The sequence below is a fragment of the Lactuca sativa genome, chromosome 5 (genome assembly GCF_002870075.4).
Source record: "Lactuca sativa cultivar Salinas chromosome 5, Lsat_Salinas_v11, whole genome shotgun sequence".
Classification (NCBI taxonomy): domain Eukaryota; kingdom Viridiplantae; phylum Streptophyta; class Magnoliopsida; order Asterales; family Asteraceae; genus Lactuca; species Lactuca sativa.
This window is the reverse complement of record NC_056627.2, coordinates 53021979-53047865: the sequence shown is the minus strand read 5'-3', so window position 1 is coordinate 53047865 and position 25887 is coordinate 53021979.

The following is a 25887-nucleotide window of genomic DNA, read 5'->3' as shown; positions in this document are numbered from 1 at the left end:
TTCAGTTTATGCTTATGTGTCTATATTGACGATGACATCCCAAATTTTTTAAAATGAATAAAAATAAATTTCTTCGGAAATGTTTTAAAAATGAAATTATCATGTTTTTTTTCTGGGAACAAATTTTGCAAAGTTTTTATTAAAAGAGATACTCTGATTTTTATAAAGCATAAACAAAATCGGTCTTTTCTGGCCGTGAAAATGGGGATGTCAGAGTTGGTATCAGAGCATTAGTTTAATCGAAATAGGAATATGGATTTATTTCTAGACTTAAACATAGAATGCTAAGCAATGCTTGTGAGGAGTGTGTCTAATAAAATTTAGGTAATACACCTGAATAGACACAAGCAATAGCTTATTTAGGGAAAATTCCTAACGTGCTTTTTATGTGGTAAATGATTTATGATGTTTTATGATGCTAAATGTCTGAATGGATCTATGGTCTGTTGTCAACCGGATTTGGGAAATTTTATGTGTTCAGATTTCTAAACGTTTAATTACGGTATTAGAACTGGCATATAATTTTTCGAAGTAATAGGGAGATTTACACGTCGATGGTAAATAAAATCCTTCCTATCTTAATTCTCGTCGTTTCGCACTGAACGTATGAATTTGTGTATAGATTGAAATGGCAAGAACCCGAAGTGGATTCGGGAATGCAAATGGAAATGGGAACCAACAGCCCCCAGTGATTGAGCAAATACCTGTGGTAGTAGAAGTTGCACCTGAGTCGGTCACCATGGCTGGAGTACAAGCCATGATTCGGGCTATGTTAGCTGAACAAAGGGAGGAAATGAGGCAGATGTTGCATGAAAATAGGGACGAATCTACCATGCCCATCGAGCAAACCGAGCCGATTCCTGAGCATTCGGAGGAAGGGAACTACAGCCGCCAAGTGAGTCAAGTAGGGACTCAAGGTGAACGAATGAATGGCCCAGAAAGGGGAAACGACAAGGATGGGCGAAGGTACAAGAACTTCTTAAGTACAAGACCACCAAGTCTCTCAGGAAGCCCGAAGCCTGTGGAAATTATGGACTGGATCTCCGAGATGGAGATGGTGTGTGAGAGTTGCGACTATAGCAACAAGCAGAAAACCGTCTTTGCAGTCATACAACTAAAGACCAAAGTCTTGAGTTGGTGGAAGCTATTGGAAGATACAATGCCCAAGGGAAAAACAAGCAAGATGTCTTGGGAAGATTTCCTGGAGCAACTGAGAATGTAGTACTACTCTGAGCAGGATCTACTAGCGATCAACAACGAGTTTCAGAACCTAAAGAAAGGAAAAATGAGCGTCACCGAGTACACTGCAAGTTTTACGGAGAAGATGAAGCTTGTTCCTTACCTAGTTCCAACGGAACTTTCCAAAGTCAACAGGTTTGACAATGGATTACCAGCACACTTTGGTCCAATGGTCAAACAAGCAACCACTTTGAAAGCTGCCATCTAGGCAGCCAAGAATGTTGAGACCCAAATAAGGGAAAAGGGTCTGGAAAAAGCTGAAGTTGGTGAAAAGAGGAAGTTTGAAGGATCCTCAAGACGCAATAATAAGGGAAATTTCTCAAAGTCTAACCTGGAGGACGAAAGGAATGGAGCCAAGTGGTGTGAGAAGTGGAAGAAGAAGCACTTCAGAAGATGCAATAGAGAAGTGACATGCTATAACTGTGGTAGGACCGGTCACTATTCCATAGATTGTACATTCGACAGCAAGAAGTGCTACGAATGTGGAAGTGATGAGCATATTTCAAAGAACTGTCCAAAGAAAAACAAAGCAGCAAGACCAAATGCACCGCCAAAACCAAGGGCATTCCACATGATCCTCGATGAAGCATTCCACATGATCATCTTACACATAGATATGAAGTATTTTATATAAATTACGTGCTATGTGTGCATATTATCTGAATAGTTGTTGTCTATGCTAGATGAATGATTTTATACATGTTTTAAATGATTTAAACTGTATTTTTATTTTATATCTACAAATATTTTGGGATAAAACATGGGTAGATGAAATAGTTGGTGTGTGATGAAATAAAATGATGAGAGATAGGTGATGATAGGAAGGTGAGGATAGATAGGTGATGATGAATCGGTGATGTAGGATAAAAGATACTATAACTTTGTCTGACAATTTGGAGATGTAGTCATCTACGAGAGTTTAGATGGCGACCATGGACTATTGTAAACAATCCCATGGAAACACCAGTAGGCCCATAACCTATAGGTGATGAATTACGAGTTCAGGCGATGTTGTAACTACGTATTCTTGCGATGATACTCTAACCCCTTACTATGAATTAAAAGTTCAGGCGATGTTGTAACTACGTATTCACGCGATGATGCTTTAACCCTTGTTCGGCACGTATTGAGGGAGTAATCCCTGAATCAATATTGTATATGCGATGTAGGCTATGATCCTTAGGGTGAGTCCTTAGGAGCAAACATATAAGGAGATGCGAGGTAAATATGATGTATGAGACGACCCTTAGGATAAATCCTTAGGGATGGTACTTAGGAATAAAGAAGATAATGGGGATGGGTAATTGGGTTATTTGTTTGATGATTATACATAATACTTATAGTTGGGTTATTTGTTTGATGATTATACATAATACTTATAGTTTGGTGGGTTGAAAACCCTATGTACTCACCAGGTTTCCCAACCTGACCCACTCAGTTTACTTGTATCACAAGGGACGAGGTGAAGTTACATTACACTAAGAGATTAAGGAGATATAGATCACTAGTATAAATGAATGTAAGTTCTGTTTATGCTTATGTTTCTATATTGACGTTGACATCCCAAATTTTTTAAAATGAATAAAAATACATTTCTGCGGAAATGTTTTGAAAATGAAATTATCTTGTTTTTTTCTGGGAACAAATTCTTCAACATTTTTATTAATAGAGATACTCTGATTTTTATAAAACATAAACAAAATCGGTCTTTTGTGGCCATGAAAATGGGGATGTCACAGTTGGTATCAGAGCATTAGTTTAATCGAACTAGGAATATGGATTTATTTCTAGACTTAAACTTAGAATGCTAAGCAATGATTGTGAGGAGTGTGTCTAATAAAATTTAGGTAATACACCTGAATAGACACAAGCATTAGCTTATTTAGGGAAAATTCCTAACGTGCTTTTTATGTGGTAAATGATTTATGATGTTTTATGATGCTAAATGTATGAACAGATCTATGGTCTGTTGTCAACCGGATTTAGGAAATTTTATGTGTTCAGATTTCTAAACGTTTAATTACGGTATTAGAAATGGCATATAATTTTTCAAAGTAATAGGGAGATTTACACGTCGATGGTAAATAAAATCCTTCCTATCTTAATTCTCGTCGTTTCGCACTGAACGTATGAATTTGTGTATAGATTGAAATGGCAAGAACCTGAAGTGGAGTCGGGAATGCAAATGGAAATGGGAACCAACAGCCCCCAGTGATTTAGCAAATACCTGTGGTAGTAGAAGTTGCACCTGAGCCGGTCACCATGGCTGGAGTACAAGCCATGATTCGGGCTATGTTAGCTGAACAAAGGGAGGAAATGAGGCAGATGTTGCATGAAAATAGGGACGAATCTACCATGCCCATCAAGCAAACCGATCCGATTCCTGAGCATTCGGAGGAAGGGAACTACAGCCGCCAAGTGAGTCATGTAGGGACTCAAGGTGAACGAATGAATGGCCCGGAAAGGGGAAACGACAAGGATGGGCGAAGGTACAAGAATGTCACAACTGGAAATTTTGTGTCATGTAATCTATACATTCAAGCTAATGTGAATCAAAAACTTAAGAACATGATTGACACCTACTATTATGACATCAAAAACTTCAATCAAATACATCATACAAGTACTACAAATAGTCATCAAACAATTGGAGACCCTAGAAATCCTTGTTTAAGTCCATTTTGGACTAGGACTCCCTTATTGGATCCAAATGGACCAGTAAGCTTCCAATTAGACTATCATGGGCTTAGAACCCTAATTGGGCTCTTATTGGACCCACACTAATTTATTTCAACACTATGGGCCATGTTGGGCCTAGAATGAAATGAATTAAAAGTTTTGATCCATGAATACCCTAAACTAGTCCAACAAAAATGGAAAAATCATACTACATTCTTTTAGGTATAAAACACACCCTAACTAACTCTAATTTTGGGCTTAAGGGAAAAAGCCCAAATTTTTCTTTTTCCCTTCCAAACTCTCGGCCCAAGGCCCAAACCCAAGGAAAGATGAAGAGTTGACTTTGCCATTGCCACCTCATTTTTATCTCTTGGATATCCATGCAACATATCACATATACCCATGCATACATCATCTCAAAGATCACTTCTTCCTTCCTCTCTCTCACTCTCGGCCACATGCAAACACACACACACCACAAAAATCTCTTCCAAACACTCTAAGTCTTGAAGAACAATCCTCCCTCCTTCTTCAAAATTTTCGTGAATCTAAGAAGCTTTCAAGAGGACCTTGCAAGTTAATCATCATCTTAGGTAAGTTTTTACTTATATCCATGATCTAGCTTCTTCATTCCATCAAAAACCTCTTCTAAATCTATTCCAACTTGTGATCATGCACCTTAGAAGTCACCAAACTCGAGATCTACCAAGGAAAGGTGCTAAGGCCGAAAAATCACTTCATTTTCTTCCATCTTTTCTTCAAAAACCGAAAGCTTCAAACAAGGTGAGCTTCATACCCCCTATTTTCTGTTTTTATGAGTTTTGTGGGGGGAGGGGAATACAAGTGAAAGTTTAGATCTATATTTGTTTTGTATGTTTTGTATGATTTCCATGCTTATATGTGTGCTTTTGTGTGTTATAATGTGGGATCTAGCCATAAAACCCCTCAAAACCGAGATATACTTTATGTTAAATGATTTTAGCATCAAATATATTTCTACATACAAAGTGCTTCTAGAAAAATAGCTAAATGGCTTAGTAACAATTTCTTTGGGCTAAAAACACAATTTTTGGACCTAAAATGTGAAAAATACAAAGTTAAGGGCCCAAATTGTCATATCACGAATTCTGATGGATGAGGTGTGTTAAAACAGTTTCAATAAAACAATTTCTGGAAATATATTCTTTTGGAGGATTAAAAACATAAATTTCAAGCTTAATGGGCTAAAAATGACATTTTCGGCCCAATGAGGCCCATTATGCGAGATTTTCTGTTTTGGAGGGCCAAAACTGTGTTTTTCTGTAAAACAATGGACTATAAGTGTTCCATGTCCTTTTCAAAGGTTTAAAATGCTTTTTAAATTTTAAAAGGACCAAAGTTGCAAAAATTTTACAATTTGGGCCAAAATTGTCAAAGTTGCGAAAAAGAAGAGTTATAACCGAGAAAACTGCATTTTCAGGGACTTAAACTGTTTTCTATGAAAAATGTGCTGGAAAATATCAATTTCAATAATTTTTGGTGTTAAAATGTCAAGAAAATTGATTTAAGGACCAAACCGGAAAGTATATTTAATTAAAGGGTTGAAAAAGTAAATTTTACAAACAATGAGGGGTTGAAAATAGAAAACTTTCAAGGCTAATTCAATACACGCAATTTGATCAAATAATGGCACCGCGACTATCGACGAAATACAATACACTACAATACCAAAAGTCGTTGTTAAACGAATTGATTCGGTCTCGAACAAATAAAATCTGAAACTACTAACACGACGACACTACGACACTACGACACTATGATTCATACAAGTAACGTTTGGGAATTCAATATACATGCGAGTGTGCACAGACGTCTACGCACCATCTTTGGGCCCCAAAAGTGTAAAATCCTGTTTGTTGGGCCTAGCTAGCCCAATGACCTGATCTTAAGGCCCGAAGACCTCTATCTTACGAAGTGTTGGGTTTTACCGATCTAACACAACGTAAAAGGACTTTCAATGGCTTGTATACTACTGGTCCCCAAGGGTCCTTTGGTATTGCTAGTAAAGTCTACATTTCATGCAAGGCGGGTCTGGGACCCCTCGTACATTTTTATCCCCAACCGGTTAATGGAGTCATCGAGGTCTTCGTGTCCTCTTTCTCTTCGGATGTGGGACTACACATAGTCAGGGCGATTGGATAACGTGATTAGTACGGACGACGCCTACGGGATCGTTAGTATAGCTATAAACTGGTCGTTTGTGTAATGCGTGTTTGTAGCAAATAATCATGCTCAAAAATAATCCAACGTCGTCTGGGACTGACACTACACGCTATGCAATGGTTTCAATGTGACTTCATGGAATTCAAGGAATTAGGAAAACATCGGGTTTTCCTAGGGTTTTTCAATATATACAGATTCGAAATGCATACAACTTTAATGAACAATTTTTACAAGTATAGAAACAAACAAGCATACCTATGGATCTTCACAAACGTTTTCAAAAGCATTTCTTTTCAGAAAATATCGGATTTTCTGGTGGTTTTCAAACGATACGAAACATTGTTTTTCTTCAAATACCACTTATGAACTCACCAACATTTCACATGTTGACGTTTTTCAAAATACTTGTATTCTCAGGGAACCAGTGAATCAAAGGAAATCATATTCAGTGATGGCTTGCAGTTTATTTATGTATGAATCGAACAATTTATTTTTGGGAATGTAATGTTTAAACAATGTATTTCATGTAAACTCTACTGGTTGTACTATATTAATGCATGGTGACGAATGTTGTTATGTTTCATATATATTCAATGTTATGGTATTCAATTGAGTCACGACAGCCCCCGAACGTTTCCGCCGCCTGGTTTGGGGGTGTGACAGGTTGGTATCAGAGCTTTGTTTATAGTGAAGTAGCATGTCGAGCCACGCATTGATATGCAACTATAAACCAAAAAGAGGGACTAACATAACTCTGAACAAAACAAGTAAATAAAACACACTTGCTTGCATTAGGAATAAGGACCTAACGCCGAATCAAACACAATAATGCTGGTATCTCGGTTAATTCGGGACTGTTCTTAGTGATACCAAGGAGTGAATGTAGCCTGATCAACTACATTCTCTCCAAAGTAAAACTAACACACGTCTTGATGAGATCGGGATAGCTAGGGAACCTAAAACTATACCCTTTATCACCAAAAAGAGAACGTTTGCTTAGTCTGTACAATAGTCGTAGCATCCTAGGAATAATGTTAGCATATTTACATACTCGCGCAGACAGCATGGCTGGTTTTCATCACCCTGGAGACCCCTATTTCCCTAATCAGGGAAACAACGGGTGGCTAGAAGAGGAGGAGCCTGAGGAAGAGCCTGAAGAGGAACCTGAGGAAGACCCCGAAGAAGAATCTGACGGGGAACTGGAGGCAGAAGTCGAGGGCGAGCCTGCCGAACCCGAAGAAGACGAAGAGCATTTCGAAGAGGAGCTCGATGACAGCGAAGGGGGTGATTCGGACGCAGAGTCCGAGGTCATCAACCCCCCTTACCCGATCAGGGTGCCTGCTTATCGTGTGGGTCCCACTGGACCTACCCCTCCTTGGGGCATTGATCTTTGGAGATGGAGCAGACATCAGGGACAGCGACCCCCGTTTGGCATGTCACGTGAGTTCTTTGACCTGAGGGACGGAGGACCGGCCGACCGAACCCTACCGGTCATGGTGAGACGATTACGGGACACCGGCGACCTTGCTCAGGGCACTGCTGATCAAGTACACCAGTTGTGGACTAGGGTCGAGCGTGCGGAACAGGAGACGTGTGACGTCCTCCGGGAGTTTCACATGAGGCAGGTAAGGTGGGAGTCTCGACTTCAGGACGCAGAACGCTTGGTGGCTCGTCTTCAGGGAGCATCCACATCTTTGGCACCACCTCCAGAAGCAGCTCATCGCGGTTAGGGATAGACTTATCATAGTAGGTCATTAGGGACTATGTTATGTACTCTGGCTCTATGTTTAAGTGACTACACTACTCATGGAGCCGTTATGCTGTTGGATTAGTGTCACTTATGTATGCTCTTACGAGCAAATTTTCTTGTATTAAATGCGGATAATATTAATGAGCTCTTGTGTGTTTTGCTATGATATTACCAGTTGTTATGTGTTGAGATGTTATGATTGTATGCCCGATGGTAGCAATGTCTAAGTTCGTACCATACACCTAGTTAGTAGGATCACAACCTCACAGAAACCACATACACTCAACATCTTTCCGTTTCATGACAGAAAGATGCCTCGCCGAGCTACTCGCGGAAATCCCGAACCAACCCCGCCCGAAGTTGACACCACTGCTTTCCAGGCAGCCGTGTCTGCTGCGGTCACAGCAGCTATGGCACAACTTCACCGAGGGAACAACGGAGGAGGCAACGGGCAAGGGTCCGGAAGTTCGAACAACGGGACGAATGAAGGACCCACTAAAACGTGCACCTACAAGGACTTCACAAACGCTAAACCACGGACTTTCAACGGCACTGGAGGGGTGATCACTCTGAAGCAATGGATCGAGAAGGTAGAGTCGGTATTCGAGATATGCGATTGCCCCGAGCAGATGAAGGTGAAGTTTGCGGCCTGTACTTTTGTGGACCAAGAACTCACTTGGTGGAACGGACACGTGGAAGCTATGACGCTCCCTGTCGCCAACTCTATCCCATGGGCAGAAATGAAAGAAATGTTAATGGCTGAGTACTGCTCCCGAGGCGAAATACAGAAGATGGAGCAAGAGCTATGGAACCTCACTGTGCAGAATGCGAACATCGATACCTACATATCGAGATTTAGCGAACTATCTCTGCTGTGCCCGGGTATGATCACATCAGAAGGAAAGAAGATTGAACGATTCATCTGGGGACTGACACCTCTTATTCAAGGGAATGTGATAGCTGCGAACCCTGAAACGTTTGACAGTGCGGAGAGATTGGCAAAGAGGTTATATGATCATAACAACAAAAAGGGCGAGAAGCCAGTGGAGGCTGAGAAGAAAAAGGAGAGTGATGGCAGGAAACGGAGGAACAACAAGAGAAAGGGGCGTCAGGGCCCCGAGACCTCTAAAAAGCAGCAAACAGTGGCAGTTAACGCTGTCACCGCACCGGTTCCAGCCACACCACATGCTCCAGCCTCAGTTGCTTCAAATGCTTCAAGACCCTATTCCGGTAATCTTCCCAAATGCAATAAGTGCGGTTTCCACCATCTTGGCGAATGCAGGGAATTCCATTGCACCAGTTGCAACCGAAGGGGACACACTGCAAGGTTCTGCAGGGCTTACCCTCCTCAGAACCAAAGTCAGGGAAACAACCACAACAACAACAACCACCGCAATAACAACAACACCAATGCCGGCGGCAACAATGCAGGGCCTAGCCACACCTGCTTCGGGTGTGGAAGGACGGGTCATTTCTGCCGAGATTGCCCTAACAACAACTCAGGAAACAGAGGAGCAGGAAGAATGCTGACTATGGGTCAGAATGATGCAGTTCAGGACCCCGCAGTTATGACCGGTACGTTCCTCCTAAACCACACTTATGCATGCATCTTATTTGACACCGAAGCGGAGCGAAGTTTCATAAGCGAAAAGTTTAAACATTTACTAAAACAACAACCCCAGAAGCTAAATGAAACCTATACGGTGGAAATGGCCAATGGGAAAACCGAATCTACTGGGGAGATCTACATCGGATGTACCCTAACCCTTAACCAACACGTCTTTTGAATAGACCTAATGCCAGTATCAATTAGGAGTTTCGATGTGATTATCGGCATGGATTGGTTAAGCCCCCACCATGCTGAGATTATGTGCCACGAGAAGGCCGTTCGCCTTCGTCTCCCAAATCACGAAACCCTAGTAATTTACGGAGACAAACCCAACACGAATCTTCGTCTCATCTCGTGCATCAAGGCACAAAAACATCTGTGAAAGAACAATTTGGCGTTCTTGGCTCACATAGTGGACAAGACCAAAGAAGAAACTAACATCCAAGATATTCCGGTAGCGTGTGAATTTCCAGACGTGTTTCCTGAAGATCTTCCAGGAGTACCCCCAGAGAGACAGGTTGAGTTTCGAATCGACCTCGTTCCAGGAGCGACTCCTCTCGCTAAATCACCTTATCGGTTGGCTCCTGCTGAAATGCAGGAACTGTCCAGCCAACTCAGTGAGCTTCTGGACAAGGGATTTATCCGACCTAGCTACTCGCCATGGGGAGCTCCGGTGTTCATTGTCAAAATGAAGGACGGATCTTTCAGAATGTGCATCGGTTACAGAGAGTTAAATAAACTCACTGTTAAAAACCGCTACCCACTCCCACGAATCGATGATCTATTCGACCAGCTCCAAGGAGCTAGTTATTTTTCTAAAATAGATCTACGGTCCGGATACCACCAACTCAAAGTCCGAGAAGAGGATATTCCTAAAACCGCTTTCCGAACCCGCTACGGACATTATGAATTTGTCGTAATGCCCTTCGGTCTAACAAATGCACCTGCCGCATTTATGGACCTAATGAATCGAATCTGTCGACCGTTCCTTGACAACTTCGTCATTGTGTTTATCGATGACATCCTCGTCTATTCTCGAAGCAAAGAGGAGCATGACCAACATCTCCGACAAGTCCTAGAAACTCTGCGAACGGAAAAGCTTTACGCCAAACTCTCCAAGTGCGAGTTCTGGCTCCGGAGTGTAAATTTCCTAGGCCACGTAGTTAGCCAAGACGGAATTCATGTGGATCCCTCTAAGGTCAAAGCTGTGGAAGGATAGGCAACTCCGACTACGCCCACAGAAATTCGTCAGTTCTTAGGCCTAGCAGGCTACTATAGGAGATTCATCCAAAAGTTCTGTAAGATCGCCAAGCCGCTTACCTTGCTTACGCAAAAGGGCGTGCCATTCAAGTGGACAGACCGACAAGAGATTGCGTTTCGAACCTTGAAGCAAGCTCTCTGTAGCGCTCCTGTACTATCTCTACCTGAAGGAACGGAAGATTTTGTAGTCTACTGTGATGCGTCGAATCAGGGCTTAGGTTGCGTTCTCATGCAACGTGGAAGAGTGATAGCATATGCGTCCCGCCAACTAAAGACGCATGAAGTAAATTACACGACCCATGACCTAGAACTGGGAGCCGTGGTCTTCGCTCTGAAAATTTGGAGGCACTACGTGTACGGTACAAAGTGCACCATCTTCACGGATCACAAGAGCCTCCAGCACATCTTGAATCAGAAGGAGCTGAACATGAGACAACGAAGATGGGTGGAATCGCTAAACGACTATGAATGCGAGATCAAGTACCATCCAGGCAAGGCCAACGTGGTAGCTGATGCATTAAGTCGGAAGGAGTACTCTAATCGCCGTACGAAAACGCACTCGATAACCATTCAATCTCATCTGGCCACTCAAATTGCATCAGTCCAGTCAGAGGCTATGAAAACGGAAAATAGAGCTAGCGACGCATTGCGCGGGATGGAAAAGAACCTAGAAGCAAGGGAGAATGGGGTATACTACTTCATGAACCGTATTTGGGTCCCCAAAATCGGAGGATTTAGGGAGGCTGTTATGAAGGAAGCCCACAAGACACGATACTCCATTCATCCCGGTTCGGACAAGATGTATTTGGACATTAAACAACTATATTGGTGGCCTAACATGAAGGCGGAAATCGCGACCTATGTTAGTAAGTGCCTTACGTGCGCCAAAGTGAAGGTGGAGTACCAGAAACCTTCAGGATTGTTACAGCAACCGGCAATCCCTGAATGGAAATGGGAGGGGATTTCTATGGATTTCGTGACCAAGCTGCCCAAGACGTCGGACGGACTGGACACCATATGAGTAATAATCGACCGACTGACGAAATCTGCCCATTTCCTGCCAATCAAAGAATCCTACAAGATGGAGAGACTGACGCGTTTGTACCTACGAGAAATCATAAGACTCCATGGAGTGCCAAAATCTATCATCTCGGATAGGGACAGTAGGTTCACATCGCGCTTTTGGCAATCACTCCACAAGGCAATGGGAAATCATCTCGATATGAGCACCGCATATCACCCACAAACGGACGGTCAAAGTGAACGAACCATTCAAACGCTTGAAGACATGCTTCGTGCATGTGTGATAGACTTTGGAAAGTCTTGGGATACCCACCTACCGTTGATCGAGTTCTCATATAACAATAGTTACCATTCGAGCATCAAGGTGGCTCCTTTCGAAGCACTGTACGGGCGTAAATGTAGATCACCGCTATGTTGGGCTGAAGTAGGTGACACCCAGCTAGCAAGAACGCATACGTCGGACAGGGCACTAACGGGACCGGAGATCATTCGCGAAACCACAGAAAAGATCGTCCAGATCAGAGCTCGATTACAAGCATCGCGTGACTGACAAAAGAGCTACGCCGACAAACGGCGAAAGCCCTTAGAATTCCAGGTCGGTGATCGAGTACTGTTGAAAGTCTCACCCTGGAAAGGGGTTATACGTTTCAGAAAACGGGGAAATCTGAACCTACGATACATTGGACCTTTCGAAATCGTCGCCCGAATAGGTCCAGTAGCATACAGACTACAACTACCCGCGGAGCTAAACGGTGTACACCCCGTGTTTCATGTTTCTAACCTGAAGAAGTGCCTATCAGATGAAACCCTTGTCATTCCTCTTGACGAAATCGAAATTAATGAGAATCTCCTGTTCGTCGAAGAACCAATCGAAATCATGGACAGGGAGGTGAAGCGTACTAAGCAGAGTCGCATCCCGATCGTGAAGGTACGGTGAAACGCAAAGCGTGGGCCAGAATTCACGTGGGAACGCGAAGATCAAATGAAGCAAAAGTACCCTCACCTATTCTAGCATTCTCAAATCTAGCTTTCAAACAGAATTTCGGGACGAAATTCCCTCTAACGGGGGGATGATGTCACAACTGGAAATTTTGTGTCATGTAATCTATACATTCAAGCTAATGTGAATCAAAAACTTAAGAACATGATTGACACCTACTATTATGACATCAAAAACTTCAATCAAATACATCATACAAGTACTACAAATAGTCATCAAACAATTGGAGACCCTAGAAATCCTTGTTTAAGTCCATTTTGGACTAGGACTCCCTTATTGGATCCAAATGGACCAGTAAGCTTCCAATTAGACTATCATGGGCTTAGAACCCTAATTGGGCTCTTATTGGACCCACACTAATTTATTTCAACACTATGGGCCATGTTGGGCCTAGAATGAAATGAATTAAAAGTTTTGATCCATGAATACCCTAAACTAGTCCAACAAAAATGGAAAAATCATACTACATTCTTTTAGGTATAAAACACACCCTAACTAACTCTAATTTTGGGCTTAAGGGAAAAAGCCCAAATTTTTCTTTTTCCCTTCCAAACTCTCGGCCCAAGGCCCAAACCCAAGGAAAGATGAAGAGTTGACTTTGCCATTGCCACCTCATTTTTATCTCTTGGATATCCATGCAACATATCACATATACCCATGCATACATCATCTCAAAGATCACTTCTTCCTTCCTCTCCCTCACTCTCGGCCACATGCAAACACACACACACCACACAAACTCTCTAAGTCTTGAAGAACAATCCTCCCTCCTTCTTCAAAATTTTCGTGAATCTAAGAAGCTTTCAAGAGGACCTTGCAAGTTAATCATCATCTTAGGTAAGTTTTTACTTATATCCATGATCTAGCTTCTTCATTCCATCAAAAACCTCTTCTAAATCTATTCCAACTTGTGATCATGCACCTTAGAAGTCACCAAACTCGAGATCTACCAAGGAAAGGTGCTAAGGCCGAAAAATCACTTCATTTTCTTCAATCTTTTCTTCAAAAACCGAAAGCTTCAAACAAGGTGAGCTTCATACCCCCTATTTTCTGTTTGTATGAGTTTTGTGGGGGGAGGGGAATACAAGTGAAAGTTTAGATCTATATGTGTTTTGTATGCTTTGTATGATTTCCATGCTTATATGTGTGCTTTTGTGTGTTATAATGTGGGATCTAGCCATAAAACCCCTCAAAACCGAGATATACTTTATGTTAAATGATTTTAGCATCAAATATATTTCTACATACAAAGTGCTTCTAGAAAAATAGCTAAATGGCTTAGTAACAATTTCTTTGGGCTAAAAACACAAATTTTGGACCTAAAATGTGAAAAATACAAAGTTAAGGGCCCAAATTGTCATATCACGAATTCTGATGGATGAGGTGTGTTAAAAACGTTTCAATAAAACAATTTCTGGAAATATACTCTTTTGGAGGATTAAAAACATAAATTTCAAGCTTAATGGGCTAAAAATGACATTTTCGGCCCAATGAGGCCCATTATGCGAGATTTTCTGTTTTGGAGGGCCAAAACTGTGTTTTTCTGTAAAACAGTGGACTATAAGTGTTCCATGTCCTTTTCAAAGGTTTAAAATGCTTTTTAAATTTAAAAAGGACCAAAGTTGCAAAAATTTTACAATTTGGGCCAAAATTGTCAAAGTTGCGAAAAAGAAGGGTTATAACCGAGAAAACTGCATTTTCAGGGACTTAAACTGTTTTCTATGAAAAATATGCTGGAAAATTTTAATTTCAATAATTTTTGGTGTTAAAATGTCAAGAAAATTGATTTAAGGACCAAACCGGAAAGTATTTAATTAAAGGGTTGAAAAAGTAAATTTTACAAACAATGAGGGGTTGAAAATAGAAAACTTTCAAGGCTAATTCAATACACGCAATTTGATCAAATAATGGCACCGCAACTATCGACAAAATACAATACACTACAATACCAAAAGTCGTTGTTAAACGAATTGGTTCGGTCTCGAACAAATAAAATCCGAAACTACTAACACGACGACACTACGACACTACGACACTACGATTCATACAAGTAACGTTTGGGAATTCAATATACATGCGAGTGTGCACAGACGTCTACGCACCATCTTTGGGCCCCAAAAGTGTAAAATCCTGTTTGTTGGGCCTAGCTAGCCCAATGACCTGATCTTAAGGCCCGAAGACCTCTATCTTACGAAGTGTTGGGTTTTACCGATCTAACACAACGTAAAAGGACTTTCAATGGCTTGTATACTACTGGTCCCCAAGGGTCCTTTGGTATTGCTAGTAAAGTCTACATTTCATGCGAGGCGGGTCTGGGACCCCTCGTACATTTTTATCCCCAACCGGTTAATGGAGTCATCGAGGTCTTCGTGTCCTCTTTCTCTTCGGATGTGGGACTACACATAGTCAGGGCGATTGGATAACGTGATTAGTACGGACGACGCCTACGGGATCATTAGTATAGCTATAAACTGGTCGTTTGTGTAATGCGTGTTTGTAGCAAATAATCATGCTCAAAAATAATCCAACGTCGCCTGGGACTGACACTACACGCTATGCAATGGTTTCAATGTGACTTCATGGAATTCAAGGAATTAGGAAAACATCGGGTTTTCCTAGGGTTTTTCAATATATACAGATTCGAAATGCATACAACTTTAATGAACAATTTTTACAAGTATAGAAACAAACAAGCATACCTATGGATCTTCACAAACGTTTTCAAAAGCATTTCTTTTCAGAAAATATCGGATTTTCTGGTGGTTTTCAAACGATACGAAACATTGTTTTTCTTCAAATACCGCTTATGAACTCACCAACATTTCACGTGTTGACGTTTTTCAAAATACTTGTATTCTCAGGGAACCAGTGAATCAAAGGAAATCATATTCAGTGATGGCTTGCAGTTTATTTATGTATGAATCGAACAATTTATTTTTGGGAATGTAATGTTTAAACAATGTATTTCATGTAAACTCTACTGGTTGTACTATATTAATGCATGGTGACGAATGTTGTTATGTTTCATATATATATATATATTCAATGTTATGGTATTCAATTGAGTCATGACAGCCCCCGAACGTTTCCGCCGCCTGGTTCGGGGGTGTGACAAAGAACTTCTTAAGTACAAGACCACCAAGTCTCTCAGGAATCCTGAAGCCTGTGGAAATTATGGACTGGATATCCGAGATGGAGATGGTGTGTGAGAGTTGCGACTGTAGCAACAAGCAGAAAACCGTCTTTGTGGTTAGACAACTAAAGACCGGAGTCTTGAGCTGGTGGAAGCTATTGGAAGATACGATGCCCAAGGGAGAAACAAGCAAGATGTCTTGGGAAGATTTCTTGGAGCAACTGAAAATGCAGTACTACTCTGAGCAGGATCTACTAGAGATCAACAACGAGTTTCAGAACCTAAAGAAAGGAAAAATAAGCGTCACCGAGTACACTGCAAGTTTTACGGAGAAGATGAAGCTTGTTCCTTACCTAGTTCCAACGGAACTTTCCAAAGTCAACAGGTTTGACAATGGATTACCAGCATACTTTTATCCAATGGTCAAACAAGTAACCACTTTGAAAGCTGCCATCTTGGCAGCCAAGAATGTTGAGACCCAAATAAGGGAAAAGGGTCTGGAGAAAGCTGAAGTTGGTGAAAAGAGGAAGTTTGAAGGATCCTCAAGACCCGATAATAAGGGAAAGTTCTCAAAGTCTAACCTGGAGGACCAGAGGAATGGAGCCAAGTGGTGTGAGAAGTGCAAGAAGAAGCACTTCGGAAGATGAAATGGAGAAGTAACATGCTATAAGTGTGGTAGGACTGGTCACTATTCCATAGATTGTACATTCGACAGCAAGAAGTGCTACGAATGTGGAAGTGATGAGCATATTTCAAAGAACTGTCCAAAGAAAAATGAATCAGCAAGACCAAATGCACCGCCAAAACCAAGGGCATTCCACATGATCCTTGATGAAGCAGACAACAACGCGAGGAATTAAGGATGAGGACTTCTTACCCGAAGATTGAGTTATGAAGTAACCATAGTTTCGTATGATGTAGCCTAGTAGAGGCATAGTCTAGGGTAAACTTGAACACCGATGTAATCGTTTCATGAAATAATATAAGACCTTAGTTTTGCTATCTGATGTGTTAACTTGTTATGTGATTTTCTTGTATGGTGATTTGGAAAATTACGAGATAATACTTGGGACGAGTATGCGTAGGTGTGAATGGTAGTAGAGGCCTATACTACCGGAAGCACATGACTCACACTTGGATCAGGAAAGTCACAAGGTTACCAATAAGCTACTAATTAATTTCGTTTTATTCAAGTATGTCGTTACCATTGTTTCGGTAATGACTAAGAAGATTGTTGTTATTCCGACCCTAGTGGTCATATCACATTGAGTCTGACTACGATGAGTATGTCACATGGTTCAGAGAACCAAGTTCGATGTAGCATCTAACTTAATCTAAAAGACTGAAATCAAAGCGATCAATAAAAGTATCGTGATTGTTGCTAAAGAGGCTTGCAGCTAGAGATGCTAAGTTTTAAGATGTGATTATGTCACATTAGAACGTGAAGGATGGTATAGTTTGTTCTAGAATTTAACTCTAAGAGATTTGAGTTTAAGCACACGATGAGAGGTCATTAGAATATGACACATCGGTATGCTGTAATAATAGAGGAGCTTATATTAAGTTTGCTAAGAAGAAGTAGGAGTCTCCATCAAGGATAGAGATCGTGACTCGAATGTGATAGTTTGGAGTCTAATGTGCAGGTGCAAGTTCGAGCACCGCTTGCAGTCAAGGGGTCCGAGAGTTAGATACTCGTTTGAAGCAACATAGAAGATACAATTATTACCTAGGATGAAGAGATAACGTATGGAATCATTATACAACCCTGTTTCGTTCATGATTCTGGGACGTAATCATCTAAGGGGGAGATAACTGTAACGACCGTAGATCCGGGCTAGTCAATTTCGAGGCAATAAGTGTTGAAAACGACATTTTGGCAAAAGATTATTTATAATAAATAGTCTTAACAAAGTTGTAGAATAAGTCTCAAGGTTTCCGTACATATAAAGAACGCCGAAGTTTTACGGAAAAACTGGCTCGACACCGGGAAGCGTAAATAGTGAATTTACGATAGAGAAATTTGTAGCCTTAGTAATCTAAACAAAAGTCATAGTATATATTAAACAGAGAGCGTCCACAAAAAGAACGCCCAAATTTGACTTCTCATGAGGAAGTTATGAATTTTCTAAGATTTGGTTTGACAGTGCACGACCCAAAACTCGAATTTTAGTTCGAGCGGTTTTTGGCTTACGCGACCTAAATGAGAGTTGAAGATCTCCTTAATAGGAACTCAACATAAAAAGACAGACGAAAATGGAGTCCGTATGAAGGAGTTACAAATTCTCCACGGTTATTTAACAGTCTATTCTCCTCCTACTATTAAATTTAAGATCGGTCGAGAACTAGCGGACAAAACCGAAATGAAAGTTGTAAATCTTGTTTTTACCTACGCGTGGAGGAGAATACCATTGAAAATGGAGTTTGTATGTAAAAGTTATCAAATTTTTGAAAATCGGCTGATTTCCACCCTGTGTGCGTCGCCACGTGTTAGCACCAGGCGAAGCCGTGGAGCCTATGTAACACCACGACGTGGTGATGCTCCAGGAGCACTATAAATAGAGGTGTCAGGACAACTCTCAACCTCACATCTTCACCCCTTCTTTCTCTCTCTAGAAACTCTCTCTAAACCCCCCAAAACCCTTCAGAAAGCCTAGGGAACCCCCTAGCACGAGGCGGAAGCCCCGGAGCGCCTGACGGCTCCAAAAAGAAGAGCCTTCGGCTTAGAAACTCTGCTCCGACGGTGCCCGGTTTCCATGGAAACCCACTGTAAGTGAACTATACCTACCCTACCTCTATTATAGCTTATGTTTTAATATAGTATCGTTATTAGGAACTTATAATAATTATTTAGGCTATTATTATGGGTTATTTAAGCGTCGTTATGATATCTTTCTAACCACTCGCAGTATAGGGGTTCTGGTTTGGAGGGCCGCTTGAGTTGCTGGATTCAGAAGTGCTTTTATACCGAAATGATCCTGCCCTCCGGTGTTCCATGTCTGGCCTCGTCTGTATATAGTGGGTGAAAAGTATTGTGTCGCGCTTATATAATAATAATAATAATAGTTAGATTATTAATTAGTCGTGGTTAACGTCAGACTAAACCCTAGTGGTTTTTTTGCTAGGTTTTGTCGAGGGAAAATTGTTTTAAGAGTACCAAAGCGTTGTCCGAGTGCCGAGTCACCACCTAATCAGGTGAGTGCATAGTTACTTTCATCTTACACATAGATATGAAGTATTTTATATAAATTACGTGCTATGTGTGCATATTATCTGAATACTTGTTGTCTATGCTGGATGAATGATTTTATACATGTTTTAAATGATTTAAACTGTATTTTTATTTTATATCTACAAATACTTTGGGATAAAACATGGGTAGATGAAATAGTTGGTGTGTGATGAAACAAAATGATGAGAGATAGGTGATGATAGGAAGGTGAGGATAGATAGGTGATGATGAATCGGTGATGTAGGATAAAAGATACTATAACTTTGTCCGACAATTTGGAGATGTAGTCATCTACGAGATTATAGATGGCGACCATGGACTATTCTAGACAACCTAATGGAAACACCAGTAGGCCCATAACCTGTAGGTGATGAATTACGAGTTCAGGCGATGTTGTAACTACGTATTCTTGCGATGATACTCTAACCCCTTACTATGAATTACGAGTTCAGGTGATGTTGTAACCACATATTCATGCGATGATGCCCTAACCCTTGTTGGGCACGTATTCAGGGAGTAATCCCTGAATCAATACGGTATATGTGATGTAGGCGATGATCCTTAGGGAGAGTCCTTAGGAACAAAGATATAAGGAGATGTGATTTAAGGAGATGAGAGGTAAATATGATGTATTATCATCAACTTGTTTAATTATGGGTAATCTATATACATGCAATGTGACCCATCCTTCTTCTTCACAAACAAGATTTGTGCTCCCCAAGGCGAACTGCTTGGTCTAAAAAATTGCTTTCTCTACAGTTCCTGAAGCTGAGAGGACAACTCCTACATCTCCGGTGGTGCCAAACGGTACGCCGCCTTAGTAATCGGGGCCACTCCGGGGACCAAATTGATCCTGAACTCCACCTGCCTCCCAGGAGGAATACCGGGTAATTCCCCTAGAAAAACATCAGGGAACTCCCTAACTATAAGCGCATCCAAAACTGAAACCTCCTTCCCGGCCCAAGTTTCAACTACATACGTGAGATAACCCATACACCCATGTTGTAGATACTTATGAGCCCTAGAAACAGAACAAAAGGTTGATCCAATCCTGCTACCCTATCTATAAATAACCAGTTCTCTTGTAACGCCCTATGTCAAATCATTCCCATTGTAGGATGGTGAGCAAGGAGTGGATATTAGTTGAGTTAGATCCTTTGAAGAATCGATTTTGGGCATCATTTGGAGGTGGATGATGTAGTTTGGATGATCCAATTACCCGGTTTTTGTTTTGGAGCCCAAATGTATCGGTAAAGGCGTTAGTTCGGGCCTTTTATGAATTTTGGGATTTAGTTATGTTTATTTTTAGGCTAAATAAAGTTTATAGAAGTGTAGGTCTTCTCGTTACCTTTCCGTGGATATAAAGAAAGTCAAAAACAGAGCTATAATGAAGAAGTTATGGCCATTTGAAGTTAGAGGGGTTTTTGGGTCAAACCGGGTATGCATGGCGTACCAAGTAAGAACGCATGGTGTTTAAAGGAAAATGGATGCGGGTGTATATGGGAACACCTTTCATTCCCCAAGGGAATGCGCTATGTTCTTCTGGGCAGACTAAACCCTAATTTTCGGGTCTTGAAGACTATTTAAACACCTTAACTCACCTCCAGCCCTCATTTCCTTCATACTCCATCCTATCTAACCCAAAAAACGAAACCCTAAGCCTCTTGCATGAATTTTGAGCTTACCATTAGTATCTTGGTGTTACTTAGATGAATTTGAATAAGAAAGTGTTTAGAGAAGTAGAAAGGGTTTGAAGAGAGCTTGTAGATCCAGAGGTATTACATCATTTCCAGCCTATTAAAGGTATACAATTCTTATATTGGTGCTTCTACATCATAGATCTAGGTCCTCAATGATATTGTTCCTTTTTTTGGTCCCATGGTCGAACGCTTGTGGTTATAATCACTCCAGATGCTTGAGTTGCTTCTTTTGAACGTTAATGATGTCATAGACTTATAAAGTTTGCATATTTTGGAGTTGTAGAAGCCCTTGCATGAGATTAAACCCCTTTTATGGAAGTTGATTGCTATTTCATGAGTTTCGGACTTTTGGGGGAAAACAAAGACACCAAGTCCGTGAGTTTATGATCCTAGAGGTCCTAGATAGCTTGGATCTATGTTTGGATAGCATGGCTTAAGCATTAAGTGCTTAATGGCCGGTTTTAGGAGACTGGATGCCAACGCCCTGCATAAGGCTCGGGAACGCTCTGTGTTCCCACTGGGGGATGCAATCTGAATGAAAGAGGAACACTCAATGTTCCACAAGGGAACGCCCTGCATTCGTGGCATCAGTGGGCCTCTTTGGGCCATTTCCTTGGACTATATGACTATGGGCCTTGATGAATTATTCTTTTGGACTGTTAACGGACTATATTATATGTTGGGCTTGAAGGAAGGCCCATTTGAGAAGTTAGTTCCAATTTATAAAATTGGGCCATAAGTAGGCCATTAGTGGGCTTGGAAAGACTATATGGAATTGGGCCTAGGTCATGGACCAAATTAGATTAGGGGTAAAATGGTAATTTTACTCTAAGAAGGATTGTTGGGCCTTGTTGAAGTGTTTATCTTTTGGGCCAAGGTCTGGGTAGTGTTCATTTTGGGACAAGAGTATGTAAGGGGTAGAATGGTCATTTACCCCAATGAGGACATATGGTTAAGTTAGAAGAATCCTAGACTTATCTAATTTGTATGATGATCAATAGCTTGGGGAGTCGAGAGATTAGTAGTTCGAGGATCTGCTAGCTAGCATCCAGAGGTTTCTCCGTGGAAATCTGCAATCAGCTTTGCGAGGTGAGTCTTCTCTGGTAGGAATAGGTCGAAGGCACCAATGCCGGCCTGTTTATGTATGTTAGTATGTTCCAGACTAAGGTCCGATGCGGACAATGCCTGATGTAGGTTATTATGTTTCCGGACTCCAATCCGGTGTCGGGGAAAGCCCGAGGAATGTTTGTATGCTTGATGTCTTTGTGATTCTTGCATGTGCTTGTTTTATATGTTTTCCGGACTTCGGTCCAATGTCGGGGAAAGCCCAAGGAAGGTCTGTATGCTTTTCGGATTTCGGTCTGATGCCTGGCGGGGCCTAAGGAATCGTTATACGTAGGTTTCCGAACTTTGGTTCGACGTCGGGTGGTACCCGATGCAGGAATGCATGTTTAGTTATACTTATTGTATTTGTGATACTTGTATGTGCCTGGTAGGGAGGTGAGTGTGGACGGGGCCCCATATCTCATCACCAACTAAGAGTGGATGGGGTTCCATATCTCATCATAGCAGAGTAGGGGCGGGGCCCATGATAGGTGAGTCCTTAGGACTAGAATATATAGAACTGTGTATGATTCTTTATGTGCTAGCATCATTATATGTTATTGTTTGTATATGTATAGCGGGCAGGGCCCAGAGACAGGCGAGGCCTAGAAGAAAGATATATGTATACGGAGCGGGGCTTGATGCAAGGCAGGGCCTGATGCCGGACATTGTCAGATGTCGGGCGTGGCCCGAGGAAGTGGCGGGGGCCTAGTATATATGATTATATGTATGGTATTTGGTAGTTTGGGGAGACTCACTAAGCTTCTTGTTTTTAGTGTTCAGTTTTGGTTTCAACTACTTCCGGTTAGCAAGGGGAAGAGCTCGAGATGACTATCGTGTACACACCATTGTTTAGCCTGAGATGTTTTTACTTGAATATGTTTTGACAGATGTTTATGATATTCTGAGATACATGAATTATGATTTTTATGTGATGAATTGTTAACTATGGTTTTATTAATGATTTAAAATGAAAATTTTGGACCATATTTTTGAGATGTTTCAATTTAGTATTAGAGCCTTGGTTTGAGGGATTCGGGCACACTCTCGGGTGTGTCTGGACTCAAACTGAGGACTTGATATGAAATTTCTCAAAAGAAAAATCATTTTTATAAAAAGAACTTTGGAAAAAAAAAAAGAATTTTGAAAAGAGAAATGAATTTTGGAAAGAGAAAAGGGTGTGGTTCATGCAATCATCAGAGCTCAAGTAAGTACTACCAAATTACCCATACAAGTTTATGTTATGATATGTTTATGAGTAATGCATGGTAGATTAGGGCTAAGGATCTAGGAAGGATGCCTTATGTGCCTGTTATATGTATATTAGCTTTATGAACTGCATGCTAGTACAAATTAGTCAATGATATGATGGCCTGATTAGAATATACTTGATTATGTTTACTCAATGCTCGAATGCCGCTTGCTTTGTGCTCTTAGGAGTTCTAGTTATCTTTTACTAGCTAGTAAACGAATATGTTCAGTTACATATTGTGAGGACTAAATAATTTCAGAAGGTTAGGTCTAGCTCTATTTCGCAGCTCTTGTTTAAGTCCAACCGTTGTAGGGTAGGATCTCTCATTCCAAGAATTATCTTGTCTTAGTGATATGTAATGGTATTTGCAAGCTAGTTAGGGGAGATAGCAGCGACTTCTTATGCAACTGATGGCAAAGAGTGTATTGGTGATTACCCTAGGGAAAGCCAAGGATGAGGTTAGTGTGAGAACAGTAGTATCAGTAGAAGGGACTTGGTGGAGTCAAGGCAGTTCTTGAGGAAAGTACGGATAGATGTGGAAGGTAGTATGGGCTCATACTACTGAAAGCAGAGGATCCATACTCGAATCAAGGAAGGCTGAGATGAACCCATGAAACTTGTAGTATGTGAGATCCCTCGAGTTATGATTGTTGGGTTTTAAGCACTATAACACTCCTATGGTGCACATGCAACCCTAAATGATTTGGATCTATGTTTTCTCTAATTATACATGCATATTTTCAATTCTCCAAAGCATACGTCCTAACTAGCATACAAATTGACAATTAACAAATAGAACTAGTTAGATAACTTACCTATTAGAAGGACATGTAGTTCATGACCTTTGAAAGCTTTAGCACCTCAAGTGTGATGCCTCTAATGGTTCACAAACACCAATATGCAATAGGAGGCTTGAGAGAATAAGTTATTTATCACAAAATCAATACACACTCTCCAAGAATGTTGTGGCAACCGATTTTGGCTCTAGGGGGTTTATTTATAGTGCTAGGGTTACATCTTTGCAAATCCTAATGACCTTTCATATTACTTAGCCTCCATGGGTTAAAACCTCCATGGACTATCCATGGATTATCTCATTGGTTTAGTCCATCCTAAATAACCATGGATCATTAGCCCACACTATAAGAATCATTGATTTACACAATCAATCCCCATATATTTACTTAGTCTCTTTTGATCACAAAATTAATTCTTGATCAAAACTAATTAAATCATATGATTTCATATTAATATATTATACTTGTAATTTATTAATAAACAACAAATAAGCTTATTCTCAAAATTCCATCCTATCAAATTACACTGGTGAAGGCAACCCAAAAGGACCATGCTACAATCAGGTCAAGTACATCCCGATTATAGTTATGGGGTTAGACACCAAATCAAACAGTCTCCCACTTGGATAAGTCTAATAACTATAACTGCTAATGCAATTTCAGGATCCGACTCAACAATCGTAAGCTTTTAAAAGCCTCTGACCTAGTCAGTGACGTGTCCTTCAGATAAGGGATCATAGAACATAACTGAACACATCAATTTATTTGTGACCGTGCCCGACACATAGTCAAAACATAATCATAGAGGGGCCTAAGATATCGCTTTTAATCCTCTTAGGATGAAAGGAATAGATAAATTTTGACATTATATGTTTGTACTAACTACTCATTAAATGTACAACGATATGTTTTATAACATCAAGTTACTGATGCGTTTTCGTATCATTAATGCACAACCAACTCGTAGTCAAGAACTCATATATCTTAGTTTGAAGATTATATGATATTATCATCTCATAATTACTCGTGATAAATTCCATGAAGTAATTTAGGTGAGCACGGGTTGAATCCAATACTCAAATCTTATTTCAGGAGCACTCGTGAATGGTGCGACAAACTTTTGCTATGTCTAACGCCTTACACAATCTACAAGCCGACTCATGACACAATCTAGCCTCATTACTGTTGGGTTTTGGGCATTCTAAAACTCCTAAGTGTACATACAACCCTAAATACCTTGGATCTATGTTTTCACTAATTATACATGCAAATGGTTTCCAAGGTATTAATCTTACAATTAGCATGAAAATAACATACAAATATAACATACTAGTTAGCATGACATACCTTTTGATGGAGCTTGAATTCTTGGTGTATTTGGCCTTTAAAGAGCTTAGCCCCAATAGTGTGGAAGCCTCAAATAGAATCACAACACACCATGGACAAAGGATGAACTTGAGAGAGAATTCCATGCACACAAAAGACACCATGAACTCTGAAAAAGATACAAGTGGCGATTTTGGGCAATGAAGTATCTATTTATATGGGATTTATAGGGTCATGGATATAACCCAAATCCATACCCATGGGTTTTATGATCCATTGTTCATGTGGCCCAACTTTTTATGTATCCATACATAAACTTGGTCCAACATGGATCATAAGCCCAACACATATAAATATAACTAATTATCATAATTAGTCCCCATAGATTTAATTAGTCTCTTTCGACCACTAAATTAATTCCAAATTAATTCTTGATCAATACTAATTAAAACATATGATGTCATATTAATATATTATTACTTATAAAATATTAATAAGCCATATGTAACCTTCTCTTAAAAGTCCATCCTAACAAATTGTCCTGATGATATGCAACCCAAATGGACCATGCTACTCTCGGGTCG